The 14,278-nt window shown below is 42.7% G+C and overlaps 1 long non-coding RNA gene across 2 annotated transcripts in view; it reads right to left on the bottom strand.

Moving 5' to 3' along the window:
* Positions 1 to 14,278, bottom strand: part of LOC135899477 (uncharacterized) — a 63,994-nt gene that overhangs the window by 29,334 nt on the left and 20,382 nt on the right. Inside the window, exon 4 of one of the 2 annotated variants that reach the window (XR_011515397.1) lies at positions 12,695 to 13,912. The exons of the other annotated variant lie outside the window; for it this stretch is intronic. This is a non-coding gene — a long non-coding RNA (uncharacterized lncRNA). Of the gene's footprint in view, positions 1 to 12,694; positions 13,913 to 14,278 lie in introns of those variants that run through there. 2 annotated transcript variants of the gene reach the window in all.

Below are 14,278 nucleotides of genomic sequence, written 5' to 3'. Positions count from 1 at the left end.
AGGGAAAAGAAGAATTGTTGGCATATGAAGATCAGTAACAAAGAGCAAGCAAATCAAAACAGTTATGGGAGTAGATATTTTTTCATAAAACAAGCAAATGTACAGTCTTGGTGAAAAAACTTGAACCCGCTGTGAACGGCCGGGGAGCAGCTGCGCTCCGATATCGCGGCGCTGCCACCGTCGGCGCGCGCCACTGCTCGCTTGCGTCGAGGATAAAGAGGGCGAGGGAAACATGTCTCTTACTCTCAAGCATCGTTTGACAGCAGTGCTCATGAAAAACTAGTGCGGCGAGCGCGACGGTGGCGAAACGGAAGCCACACGACTGGCTAGCATGTCGTTTGCAGCGTATGCTGGATGAGCGGGCGGGGGTCTCTGGCGACCGCTGTCAAAGGCGATAGGTTCAAGTTTCACAATTTCGAGTATCGTAATCATTAGTTATTGTTTTCAGGGACCAAATTAAAGGAACAGCGCTATGAATAGTCCTGTGCACGCTCGAACACGGGCACTTTGCGAGGATCGTAGCTAAGATCTGACTTCAGCAGCTTAATGATGTATTAAATAACATGCTACAATGGCATCCCGTATTTGTAATCATGAATGTCACAAGTAGCAAATTATTCAAGAAAGCATAAGCTTCAGGGTGGCACCTGCGCCTCTCGACGAAATCACAGGGGGGAGCATGCCTTCAAGGCATTGTGTGTGGCTTGGTGTGTGGTTGCCCCGAACAGTTGCAGCTTGCCCATGTGCTTGACTGTAAACTAGCCAGGGTCTCTGGTTGGTAGGATGCTACGTATAACCCTTTCTTTTTACCTGCCTGTGAAGTCCTCTCTCGTAGAGACGAACAATACCTCAGTAAACTATATCCAAAATACTTCTTCCAGTGAACCCGTGACAGCGACAGCACCGCCGGTGTGACACCTTCACTATATGAGAATCCTATAATCTCGTGGCGCTGGTCTACTTTACGCGATTCAAACGCGTGATTCCCAATGCAAATGGGATGAACTTACACTGGCCTCATGTTTGCATGAAAGTGGGCCCTAACGATAATGAGGCAGTATGCACGAAGATATCAAGAAAGGTGAGGTAGTGGGCACATTGCAAAATGCCGAGGGAATGGGTCTTAATCGGCTATCCAGACAGGGCAAACGTTTTCTAGTCCCGAAAAGTTTTCATAATCTCACTGTGGATTTAAATAAAGAACTTCAAGCCAAACGCACGCGTTTGGTCGGTCCTTAACGGATAAGTGCGGTCAACGTATTTGAAATACTACAACGGTGGTCACAGGCCCTTTCCGAAGGGAGCCTTTGTAGTCGAAATTACTGCTTCTGGTCTTTTCTAAACGAACAATGATTGGATTGCCCGCATATTACAATAAAACCTGGAACAACGCTAGACAGCACTGAAACATGTTAGTTGATTTTTTATCTTTTGTTTTCATCGCACTCAGAAACACATTATCTAAAAGCATAATGCGAACGCTCTCGCCTTTGAATTTGTAGGATAAGATTCTAATAGGTAATTTCGATTATTAGGAAAATTTTTATACTATAATGCGCTGCATGGGCAGTTTCGCCAAGGCCACTGCATTTACTCGCACGAAGTGCCGACCATGGCGGCCGCAAGATGACCTCGCAGCTGGCAAAACGAACGTCGTACTTGTTTTTCACGAGCCCTGTTATCAAAGGATGCTTGAGAATAAGAGACATGCTTCCCTCGCCCTCTTTATCCTCGACGCAAGCAAGCAGCAGCGCGCGCCGACGGTGGCAGCGGCGCAATAGCGGAGCACAGCCGCTCCCCGGCCGTTCACAGCGGGTTCGTTTTTTTACCAAGACTGTACCTATTGAGCCGCTGCTACTAGTGGACTTGCTTAGATTATTCCACTGTCTTATCGCTAAGGGAAACAATTCATTCCCAAAGCATGCTGTGCGAAAGGGATATATTCATTGATAGTTAGTGCATGTATGGCGTGCTGGCCATGTTTCAGTTCTGCACATCTTGCAGTGGCGTAGCCAGAAATTTCGTTCGGGTGGGGGGGGTGGCGGGCTGACATCGCAGCTCGGCCTCCTCCTTACAGAATTTGTCGAGGGTTGAAAAACATAAATAATAACTGCCTTGCCATTGCCAAAGATGCTGCAAACATATCCTTGAACGCTGTGCATTGACAACATGTAAAATATGTATTTTGCATAAAAGAATATACTCGTACGTCTCAAAAATTGCGCCCGAAATAACTGATATCAATGCTTCCATATTATCAGTCTATTTAATAACTAAAGAAAATATCACACGAACTTTAGAACTATATCAGTTTGAAACCAGCAAAGCAGGACAAATATCGTAATGAAACTTTGTCATTCAAGAACTTTGGGTACATTTTTGTACATATCCAATGGCCAGGGGAAAATCTCAATAACGCTGTCCTTTGTTCCAATGTATTGCGCAGGAGCTGCTGTCACCAGTCGTGTATTGGGAGTAATTGCACCGGAATTATAGTCTCAACAGAGAGCACGTATAAAAAGCCGGAGTTCGGCAAAATATACCAGGGCGAGACAAATGAAAGTGAGCCAATGCAAATATATGATAAAAGGGGTACTTATTAAAAAGTAGTCTCCATGAGCATTTAGACATTTGTCCCATTGACTAACGAGTCGCGTGATTCCCGTCTCATAAAGCTTCTTGGGTTGCTGCTTCAAAAATTATGTAACTGACTCTTTCACATCATCGTCCAACACGGATCTGGTTCCATTGAGCTGTTTTTTTCAAATGCCCCAAAATGTGAAAGTTCCAAGGTAACAGGTCTGGGCTGTATGGTGGATGTTGCAGCGTTTTCCACTTGAACTTCGCCAGCTGTATATTAACCACATCGGCGACGTGGGGACGGGCATTGTCATGGAGCCAGATGACCCTTTTCTGAATTTTTCACGTTGTTTGTTCTTCATTGCGGCACACAGACGATCCGAAGTTTCAAAATATCAGAAACTATTTATAGTCTCTCCAGGTTTAGCAAATTCTAGCAGTAATTGCCCTTGAAGATAGAAAAAAAGGTCAACACCTTTTCGGTGGAAATGAAGGCCTTTGCTTTCTTTGGGAGCAGTGAATTTTAATGTTTCCACTGTAAGCTTTGCGGTCATGTTTCCGGCCCATAGTAGTGGCACCATGATTCGTACCTGGTCACAATTTAGACAAGAAGTCGTCAACCTCATTGTGATACCAGATCAGATGAGTCAAGGCAGCGCCGAACCTCTCCGTCTTCTGGCGGTGATTCAAAATCTTGGGCATCCATTGCGCACCCAAGAGCTGACACCCGAGATGTTCATGATTTATAGTGTGAGACCTGAACCGTAACTGATGTTCACACAACCTGTCAGTTCATCGATGCTTATCCTTCGTTCTTGTCCAATCAGCTCATGAACCTTTGTGACTGTGTTGGGGGTGATTGCATGGTGGCTTTGGCCCAGTCTTGGATCGTCTTTGCAACTTTCACGTCCTTCTTTGAACAGTTTGCTTCAACGCTTCGCAGTGGCCAATAAAATGCAATGTTCAACGTACATGGCAGCCATACGGCGACAAATTTCTTTTTGGAAAACTCCTTCAGTTGTCAAAAACCTCACGACACCACAGTGTTCAACTTTTGGAGTGTCCGTTATGTCACAGAACTGTGTTCAACCCATTGTATGAGAGCATTAAAAACTTTCATCCTCACACTTGCATGTCACTTTTGTAGATGCCTGTCAACCTCATTGTGATACCAGATCAGATGAGTCAAGGCAGCGCCTGTGTGCCTTGACTGTGTGCTATGCACATGCCTCGCACATAATGAACCGAACCATCATTGCGAGGGGTGGGTTAGCTCATTTCAATTTGACTCCCCTTTGTACATTAGAATATGCAATGAAATATACAAATGCGAAGATACAGCTTGATAAAGGGCAAAAGAGTGTCATTGGAAACAAAGTTCACTGCACGTATACACAAAACCTCTCAACGAGATATTTAATTTTGCGTATAAATCTACAATAAATCTACGTATCTAAGCAAAAGTCATTGACATAATGCGTCAAACAGGGCTAATAAACATGTTGCGGAACCACAGATTCCCAGATCACAGCACCCCCTCCCCCCACTCCTCTTGATACGGAAGACGGCTTGCTTGCTCTCCGCTTTTCTCCTTTGCGCACACAAGACAGTCACCATCAGCGGCTCACCCATTCCAGCCTCCCCCTCCCTTTACGCTTTCACTCGCACATACAGCATGCGGCACGTGGTCACAATGTTATCGCCTTTGGACATTATACAAAACATGAGGGCGACGGCGATGGCTATAATGCGCCTGGACTGTCCATATAATTGCTAATGCAATAATATAATAAGGGGATCCAGCAACTGAAGTGTCTTGTGGGCCATTACTTTCTGCAAAAGAAGTAACAAAACCTAACTTTCACCAAGCGACAATTCACAGCACGGAAACAAGGTTTTCTTTGTGTGTGTGTGGGGGGGGGGGGCGGAAATGAAAAAAACTGCAAAGGAAAGCTGAAGCTATCAATAGTACACTGGTTGTGTAGGAAGCTCGTACACAAGCTTAGAATGGGCTAGTACTGCTCGGTTTTATACTGTTCGAATTCCAGCTTTGTTAAGTTGGGCGAGTCTGTGAGTTTGTTATTGTTTACGTACGTCAGTGCTTTCCTTTGCACACCTTCTGGTTTGTTGATTATTTGCTTAGTGTATGGGAACTGAACGATATTTGTGTACACAAGGACTGACCTGAAAATAGTTTTGGTAGCTAGAATTTTTGCGCCGGGTGGTTCTGGTCGGAGGTGTCCTCCAAAAAATAAAAGGCATTTCATTGCAGTGGATGTTATAGTGTGAATATGGAAGTTCCATCTGAAGTTGTGTCTTAACATTAATATTGACACGTGTACTTGTTTAACTTTCTCGGGCGACCACCTAACAAATTTTATCGCTCAGCACAGGACACGCCTACATGTATCGGAAGTTTCTAGAATGTCATCGATGCTTCTATCCACTGTCTGTTGTCGCCGAACCTTGTGTAATCCGATTGCATGAATGTGCAATGCGAATGGTGTAGAACTTTGTGGAAGGCATGCGGGTCCCAGCGATTACTCTGGAACATTCAACGACTGATGTATGAAAGCCAACGCGCTTGATCCGCTGATCAGATTTTGACGATCGCCGACTTTGTTCGCTGCTGTCGCCATTCTTTACGTGTAGCCTGTTTTTGTGGGCACAGGTTCACCCAATAAAAGTTACTTTCATCTTCCTCAGTATTGCTACTGTGCTCTTTATACGCCACTATCATGTGACAATATGTTCTTGAACTCGTACTAGTGGTACATCATTAATGGTATACAAAAAGTGTGCGGTACTTTTTTTTTTGTGGTGATTGATTGGAAAAGCAGATTTCTCAGTATTGATAGTCATCTGCCAGTCAGCCTGTCATTTAGACAGAGAATGCAGTCGTCTGCTAATAGTTTAATGTTTCCTGTGATTTTTGCTGGTAGGTCATCAATAAAAATTACAAATAAAACGAGCCAGAGTGCTTTCTAACATTACGTGGGCTGTTCGGGATATCTGTCAGCTCGCTTCCTCAAATTAGGTACAGTTAGTAAAGGTAGTTGTGAATCCAGTCAATTATGGGGCCTGTACCTGGTGTAACCTCAACTTTCCTTATGTGCTTACTGTGCCATACCAGATAGAAGGCTTTCTAAAAATCAAGTAGGGTGAAGTGTGTTTGCCACTGTCTATTGATACTAAATGATATGTCGTGTTAGTACTAGTAATTGAGTGACAGTAGAAGGCCCTCTGCGAAAGCCATGTTGATATGGTGATATGATGCCCACATTTTCTAAAAAAGTGGTTATATGTTTAAGTATGATATGTTCAAGAAGGTTGCACACCTTCGTAAGCGAAATTGGCCAAAAGTTGGACGGGTCGGTTGTGCTGCCTGATTTGTGTAGTGGGACAACTTTTGCCATCTGCGAATATTTTAGAAGGACAGACAATAATGATGACTTTTAGATATTATACAAGGGTAATACTTCGCCGTCCATTCTGCGCATTATTTCAAAAGAGCATTTAATATTTTGTCCGAGCCTGACCCTTTTATTGTGTCCAGGTTTAGAAGGAGGTTCACAATCATGAAACAGTGATCAATTGTAACAGGTTAAGAACACAGGCGGAAATTTGTTGACCATGGAACAAAACAGCCCCTTGCTATACTAACAGCACTTATCTAGAACTACCGCTAAATACAGCCCAAAGAAGAACATTTGGTTCCAGAAGGAATGCGCATCCACCGGACTCACTCAATTAGGCAAATCCTGTCGATGTTGCATATAGATGCACAATGGAGAAGACACAGAAAAAGTGTGCCCTTCAGTGCATCAGAGATTGCTTTGTGGGAGGTAGCGAAGATGTAGTTGACGCTAAAATTAACCTATGAAAAAATATAAATCATTTCAGCTACATCGAGGAATGTTCAACTTGCTGTGGGTGCATTTTTTCTTATCACTGACACAGCTGCAATATGCAGAACAGGGCTGCAACATTTCACATGCTAGTATCCTGAATGTTCGAAAGAAAAAACAAGTGAGAGACAAGTTGCCAGACAACAAGGTGAGCATGCATAAGCAAACTGTCGGTTATTCTTTGCAAGAAAGAATTTCACTACTGTATTGGCATCGATTTTGATAGTTGTATCTTTCACTACATGTTTGCAGCTTGCCCTACACGTGTACTGCGCATGCCTGACATTTGCTTTTTTCCTTTTACCTTTGTTTTTTTAATATCAGTTTAGAGTCAGCACCGTGTTATTTTTTTCTGCCTTCTGTCCATTTGTTTGCGATGCTCATAGTGTGACGTAAAAGTAGCGATAAAGGTATTTATTTGGCAGAAAGGCAGAGAGGTCGGCCCAGGCCTGCCACTCTGCATGGGGGAAGGGTGATGGTGATCCTTCTTCTTATGTCAGCGCTTGTGTCTCATCATTGTTCCTTTGCGTATACATGTGTTAGCGCTGTTATAAATTTCAAATTAAGTATGCACCAACTTGCCCAGAAAGAAGTTTTAATGAATGGTGATGGGGTAAAAAAAAAGGGGTGTTTTACATTTATTGTATATGTGCTTACACAGCACATATACAGTTTGACACTTTCTGGGATGCAACAAAATTGTCAAAGGGTCCTAAACAATTCTAACAGCACATAAAACCTTTAGTGGCAAAATATGTGAAGCGATGATGCCTGTTCTTTAAAAGAATTGTTGATACAAACAAGTCGGTGGACATACATGAGTATTTATTACAGCAACGCTTCAGACCAACAATGTGGTTTATGGGTTGTACAATACGACTTAAAGGGAAAAAGAAAGCAAATTGAGCATTATGGATTGAATTCGTATTCTTCTTTAATGAAACAAAAGCTGGAGCAAGCTTTGCATTATTAGTAAAGCTCTTACAAATTGTCATTCCTGTTAATTCTAAAGTTTTGCAACCATTACTCATTTTAGATAGCAAGAAGAAGTAGCGTGAGGTGCACTTCTTAGTGCAAGGTAACTGACAAAATGTAATTGTAATTAAGTGAGCTCACCATTACATAGTCTGTATATTATGGAAGCAATTATAGGTAATAGTGCAGTGATGATGAAGATAAGCAAGTGCGTAATATACAAATTCACGAGGTTGTGGCATTCCTAAAATTATTTCGTTCAGTGGTTTGTAAAAAGTCATAGAGGTGTGCTCACAGTCAAGCCGCACTGCTACGTCAAGCCAAGGACCCTAAACAAAGTTTTCATACTAGTCATCTATCAACTTGCACAATAAAAGAGACCAAACTTTTGCCTTTCTTGCATGCACACAGGACAAACTGCACTTGCTTGTGCGAGTGTTTTCGGCACCTAGAGTGTTCACAATTTTTACCAGTGCTACTGCAACCTTAGTGTGACGTTCAGTGCAACTGGGCATGACACCAAAGCGAATCTGGTGCACATTACTTGTTTGGTTGCATTTATGCTTGCAAAGTCCACAGAACTTAATTTCTGGCTGCCACTTTTGCAAATGCCTGTGGCATAATCTGGTTCAGTCCAGTAGTCAGACATCAATTTGCATGATGCAATGAAGCAGGGCATCTGTGTTTGTTTGCAAAAATGCAGTGCATGCCTCAGAGGGATCGTTCAAGGTTTTTTGCTTAAGTACCTGCCTGCTCATTTCCAACCACGTCACCATACGCAAGCGTGACAAGTAAAAGGGGCCAAAACTCGGTGTAGCACTTACACATGTAGCCATGCGCAATGCAATGCCTGCAGAATATACCGAAGGCAACAGCCAGTGAGCAATGACAGCCCTATCATGGAGCTGCTTCCGCAAGGGCACCTAGATGACTTATATATGTATGTATGTGTGTATGTATGTATGTATGTATGTATGTATGTGTGTGTGTACACACACACACACACACACACACACACACACACACATATATATATATATATATATATATATATATATATATATATATATATATATATATATATATATATATATATATATATATATATATATATGTGAAAAGTAGTCATATTGTCAAACCATTGGCTCTAGTCTGATTGTTCCATTGTTTGCCTGTTTGTTGACTACTTCAAGCCTTGGCATTCCTGTTAATTCCTTGTCTTGCTTTGCACTGAAGACAAGCCACACATGAAGTTGTTGCAAACTTCAGCACTACCACGCAAGGATACTTGTTCTATCGCTGCCATTATCTTCCTTTATATGAGGTGATTTTGTGACCTCTGCCAACCTCTGAGAACTGCTTTTCAGGAAGCGAGAGGAAAGGTACCACTGATAACTAAATATGCTATGGGCATAGTGCCATTTTTGACCACTTTTGCATAGTCACTGCACTTCTATAAAACTGTATAGAGTATACACTTGAGAGTGAGTTGTGGCCAGGCCCGTAAACTAGGGGGAGAGCTATGGGGGTATTGACATCCCCAGAGCTATTGCCGCAGTGATATGCTGCTCAATACGACTTACACATACGTCATTATGTTACGTGTATGTGTCATTAATATATGCGTTATGAGTTTATACTTGTACTACCATATGCCATCGACATACTTGATTCACATTAAAAACTAAGTGAATTTGAATATTTCAAAATGGCTGCCGTTGTCACCTCAAAACCCCTCCCAAAAAGTAATTTCTGGTGTATGACTCTGATTGTGGCACAAACCAACTCTGAGGGGCCGGTGAAGAATTCAGTCACACAAGTGCAAAAAAATAGAGTGTATGTAAATGAAAAATAAATAAAGAAACACCACTGCAGGCAATATGCCTAGATGGCAACAATGCATCTAGTCAGAACTGGCACCAACTTGCTTCACTGTGATGAAGGGTCATGGTGGCATGCATAAAAGATGATTAAGATGCCAAAGCTCCGCAATGTACCTCTTTCACATGAGTAGGACTGTCAGTGGGATGCGTCAGGTATTCCTCAAGCAGTTACTGTGACCCACAGTACAAGAGTGATTTCTACACTGAACTCTAATGGGATATGATAGGTAGCCATATGGTTCAGTCATTTTACAAAAACTTTACCAAGCTTTGAAAGAAAAGCAATATGTAGTATCTTAATGAGAGCAGCATTCCGGGCAAGTTGGTAATCCATTGCTTAATGATATTGCGCGACAATGTGTGCGCTTGGTGTGTCGTCTTCTCTCACGTCCGTGTCATTTTTTTGTCGTGCAATATCATTTAAGCAATGTAGTATCTATTGTGCTCCTTAATCATTTGTATACTTGTGCCATGTAGTACTTTGGTATTTCCATGAAATTTTTAGGATTAAGAAATTTAATTTTGAGTATTTGCGTCACGAAACAATGAGGCTAAATCAAAGACGAAAGAAAATTTTGTGTTTTGCGGGAATAAACAAAGACTAGGTGTTCCTTACGTCACCATGTGTACTTGGAGTGATGTGGGAGAAAAGTATCCTGTACTGCCCCGTCCAGTCGAGTGTCGCAGAGCACTTATGGGTGCACCACTCCACGAATGCACTATCGAGTAGTCGAATCTAAATGACATTACGTTTGTGAGATAGCAACAGCAGTGGAAGACACATGCACAGCCTCGTCACCTAGCTGTAGCTGCGATCTGTCTATGTCACAAAGAGGATGTACGATGTGTGTCAACGGAACAATGTTGATGAGGCATGTATGCATTCAAGACTGCTGTACCCATTGTGTCACAATGGCATGTAATCATTCTGAGAATTGGCCAAGAAAACAGTACCCACAAAGTAGAAATTTGTTACTATAAATAGCTTGATAACAGCTTGACCAAGCTAGCATATTCATGTTTATCGGGCAGGAGTCAATGTATGCCATTTCTGTCCCGCCCCCTTTTTTTGAAAGCAGGCTGCACATTGGCAAGTCCAACAACACATCTCGGGCCAAGTTTTAGAATACTGGCCACGTAAGTAATGCTTCAGAGGCACCAACTGAAGTGGGAGTCAAGGCACCAAGGCAACACAAAGAACCTAATAAAAAAACGACAAAGAATGAAAGTGTCCAACTCAAGAGATAGGGTAGAATTCACGAAATTGTCAAAACTGATCAACAAGGCAAAAATAAGTGATATTCAAAACTATAATGTGAGAAAGACGGAAGAAGCCATAAAAAAATGGACGCAGCCTGAAATCAGTAAGAAAGAAACTTCGCATAGGACAAACCAAGACATATGCATTGAAAGATAAGCAGGGTAATATCATCAGCAATATCGAAGATATAGTAAAGGAAGCAGAAGAATTCTATACTGACCTGTACGATACCCAGAGGTGTCAGGATACCTCCATTAGAAATGGCAGTGAACAGGGTATAGAAACTCCTCCTATAACTAGCGATGACGTGAGAAGGGCTTTGCAAGACATGAAACGAGAAAGAGTAGCAGGAGAAGATGGAATAACAGTCAATTTAATCAAAGATGCAGAAGACATACTGCTTAGAAAACTGGCGGCTCTTTATAAGAAGTGTCTATCGACAGCAAAGGTCCTAGAAAACTGGAAGAATGCAAACCTTATACTAATCCACAAAAAAAAGGAGGCGTGAAATAACTGAAAATTGTAGGCCCATTAGCTTACTCCCAGTATCATATAAAATATTTACCAAAATTATCTCCAATACAAAAAGGGCAACACTGGACTTTAGCCAACCAAGGGAACAGGCTGGCTTCAGGAAGGGATACTCTACAATGGATCACACCCATGTCATTAATCAGGTTATCGAGAAATCCGCAGAGTACAATGAGCCTCTCTACATGGCTTTCATAGATTACGAAAAGGCATCTGATTCAGTAGAGATACCAGCAGTCATAGAGGCTTTACATAATTGAGGAGTACAAAACGCTTGCGTAAATGCCTTGGCAAATATGTACAGAGGTTCTACAGCTACGTTAATTCTACACAAGAAAATCGGGAAGATACCTATAAAGAAAGGGGTCAGACAGGGAGACACAACGTCTCCAATTCTATTCACTGCGTGCTTGGAAGAAGTATTCAAGCTATTAAACTGGTAAGGCTTAGGAGTAAGGATCGACGGCAAACATCTCAGCAACCTTCAGTTTGCCGATGACATTGTTCTATTCAGCAACAATGCAGACGAGTTACAACAAATGATGGAGGACCTGAACAGAGAGAGTGTAAGAGTGGGATTAAAGATTAATTACAGAAGACAAAGATAATGATGAATAGCCGGGCAAAGGAACAAGAGTTCATGATTGCCAGTCGGCCTCTAGTGTCTGTGAAGGAGTTTGTTTGCCTAGGTTAATAATCACAGGGAACCCTGATCATGAGAAGGAAATTCATAGAAGAATAAAGATGGATTGGATCACATACGGCAGACATTGTCGGCTCCTGACTGGACGCTTACCATAATCATTGAAAAGGAAGATGTACAATCAGTGCATTTTACCAGTGCTGACATATGGGACAGAGACTTGGAGACTGACAAAGAAGCTTGAGCGCAAGTTAAGGACTGCTTAAATAGTGATGGAAAGATTGCTAGGCATAACATTAAGAGACAGAAAGAGAGTGGTTTGGATCAGAGAGCATACGGGTAGAGACGATATCCTAATTGACATCAAGAGAAAAAAATGGAGCTGGGCAGGTCATGTAATGCTCAGGTTAGATAACCGTTGGACATTAGGGTTACAGAATGGATACGAAGAGAAGGGAAACGCAGTTGAGGAGGGCAGCGAATTAAATGGAGCGATGAAATTAGGAAATTCGTTGGCGCTAGTTGGAATCGGTTGGGTGCAGGACAGGGGTAATTGGAGATGGCAGGGAGAGGCCTTCATCCTGCAGTGGACATAAAACAGGCTTATGATGATGATGATGATATACAATACACAAAAAGACGTCATCATGCCTGGAGGCGATCAAAAAACGTTGATGATCGAGCGTACGTCACAAAAAAGAAAAGAAAGAAAGTAAGAAACCAAAATGCTTTTTACTTAGCATTTGGAGTTGCTCAGTGCTATTTCGCGTAAGTTTTTGGCGGTGAAAACTCCGCGTAATGTGTGCCAACAAAGGCAAGCATAGTTTCCTACATATATTTTGAAGCTCGCGCATCCGGGGATTCAAATCTGGCGCCACATCGATGGCGTGCGATAAGGTCCGTAGATAAAACAAGTAGCGTGAGATTGCGCCGATTGCTTGAAGCGGTGTGCGAGGCCTAGGCGCCCTAAGCTGTAGCAGTGTGAGAAACAGCTTGTTTTGTCGTTCTTGAAGTCATTGTAACAGATCCAGAACCTGCGGAGTGATCGAAGGCAGCAAGCCGGCTGTGTGTGCACTCGCTAAGTGGTTACGCGAGCGTCGGAAGCAATGGAGCTGCTGATTTCATGTGTTTTGTGCTATCCTTCGGGCGTGCATTGCAAACGAGAAAGCCATCACATCAGCCAGTGCGATCACCTCGCCTGCGCACGCAATAATGTGGGTGTGTTCGTGTGTATGCAGCAGTTCATCGCTGAAAAGAGCGCGTACATACGTGTTATGTTTGTGGCGTTTCGTGAACGCCAGTCCTCTTCAAGTTTCAGAAGTTATGATAGGATGAGCAGTGACAAGTTTTATTCTCTCGTTATCGCTGTCCTTCGTCATGAATGAGCTATTTTGCCTGCGACGGTGTACCGCTGTGATTGCGAACGGCTACAGACCATGTCATGTCCGAGCGGTAGTCTTGTTTTCACGAAGTGTGTTCAGGAGGTACAAACCGTGACATATATGCGCGACGTGTCTCAACAGTTTTCTCAATGTACAGGCCTTGCATCAAGAGTGATTCTGTGTGTTTTCAACGATTATGGTTTCTGCGTGAGGTTCTTGAGAACTCCTCTGCTCTGAATCTTGTATCACTCCCGCTGTCTCGGTGATCAGCGTGATCATTCGCATTTCCTTCCATTCACTGAGTATCGGGACAAAGCTTGACGCATAATGACCCTGTCGTGGCTTCCGTTCGAACAAAGCCTTTAACATTAAAAGGTGAGCAAGCTGGGGACGTGTTCTCGGACGGTCACTTTCCGAGAAATCACTTTCAGTGCGCGCGGATTGACTGGTTGAGCAAAACCGTACGAATCGTAGAACGCGCCGTATATCCGTGTACTGCGTCACAGGAAAGTGATAGTATCGCCGAGAGTATCGCCCGAAAATACCTCCCGTGCATTGTAGCGTTAAGCAATTGTTGCCATTGAAGCACTAATATATTACCTTTCTTTTACGATGGTTTTGTCCACTGCCACTTATGGAACTTGCCTTTCTAAGGTGACTTGGTACAGGATAAAGTGACATTCATTTGTGGTTAATTACAGATGATCCCTGTTCAAAATGTGATGATTGATGTTGTGGCAAACGTAAACCTGCAAACCAAGTGAGGTTATTTTTCTTCTGTGCAAAATCGCACACTCCTCTGTTAAACTTAAAAGGGCACTAATAGAACAGTGATTGGAGTTGGGTTAGTAAATTACGTTTACAGAATACCAAAAAAGCCACTCTTATACCAGGAAGGCAGTCGGCAAGTGAGAAAAGACTCAAAGACAAACCACTGAGGTGACACTGCCTTGAAGTTTTTGTACCAGCTAGTCTTGACAGTGGGGATTTGGACGCTGTCTGCTCAAGCCTTGTTAAGATTTCATCAGTAGAGAGGGACTACATTGTGTTCTAAAGGGGCCAAAGACTGAAATAATGAAGTTACAAGAACTTTGGCTGATCCTTGACAACCCACA

The sequence above is a fragment of the Dermacentor albipictus genome, chromosome 6 (assembly GCF_038994185.2).
Source record: "Dermacentor albipictus isolate Rhodes 1998 colony chromosome 6, USDA_Dalb.pri_finalv2, whole genome shotgun sequence".
Classification (NCBI taxonomy): Eukaryota; Metazoa; Arthropoda; class Arachnida; order Ixodida; family Ixodidae; genus Dermacentor; species Dermacentor albipictus.
The sequence above is the reverse complement of the archived record's forward strand: the minus strand, read 5'-3'. Positions and strand labels throughout refer to the sequence as shown.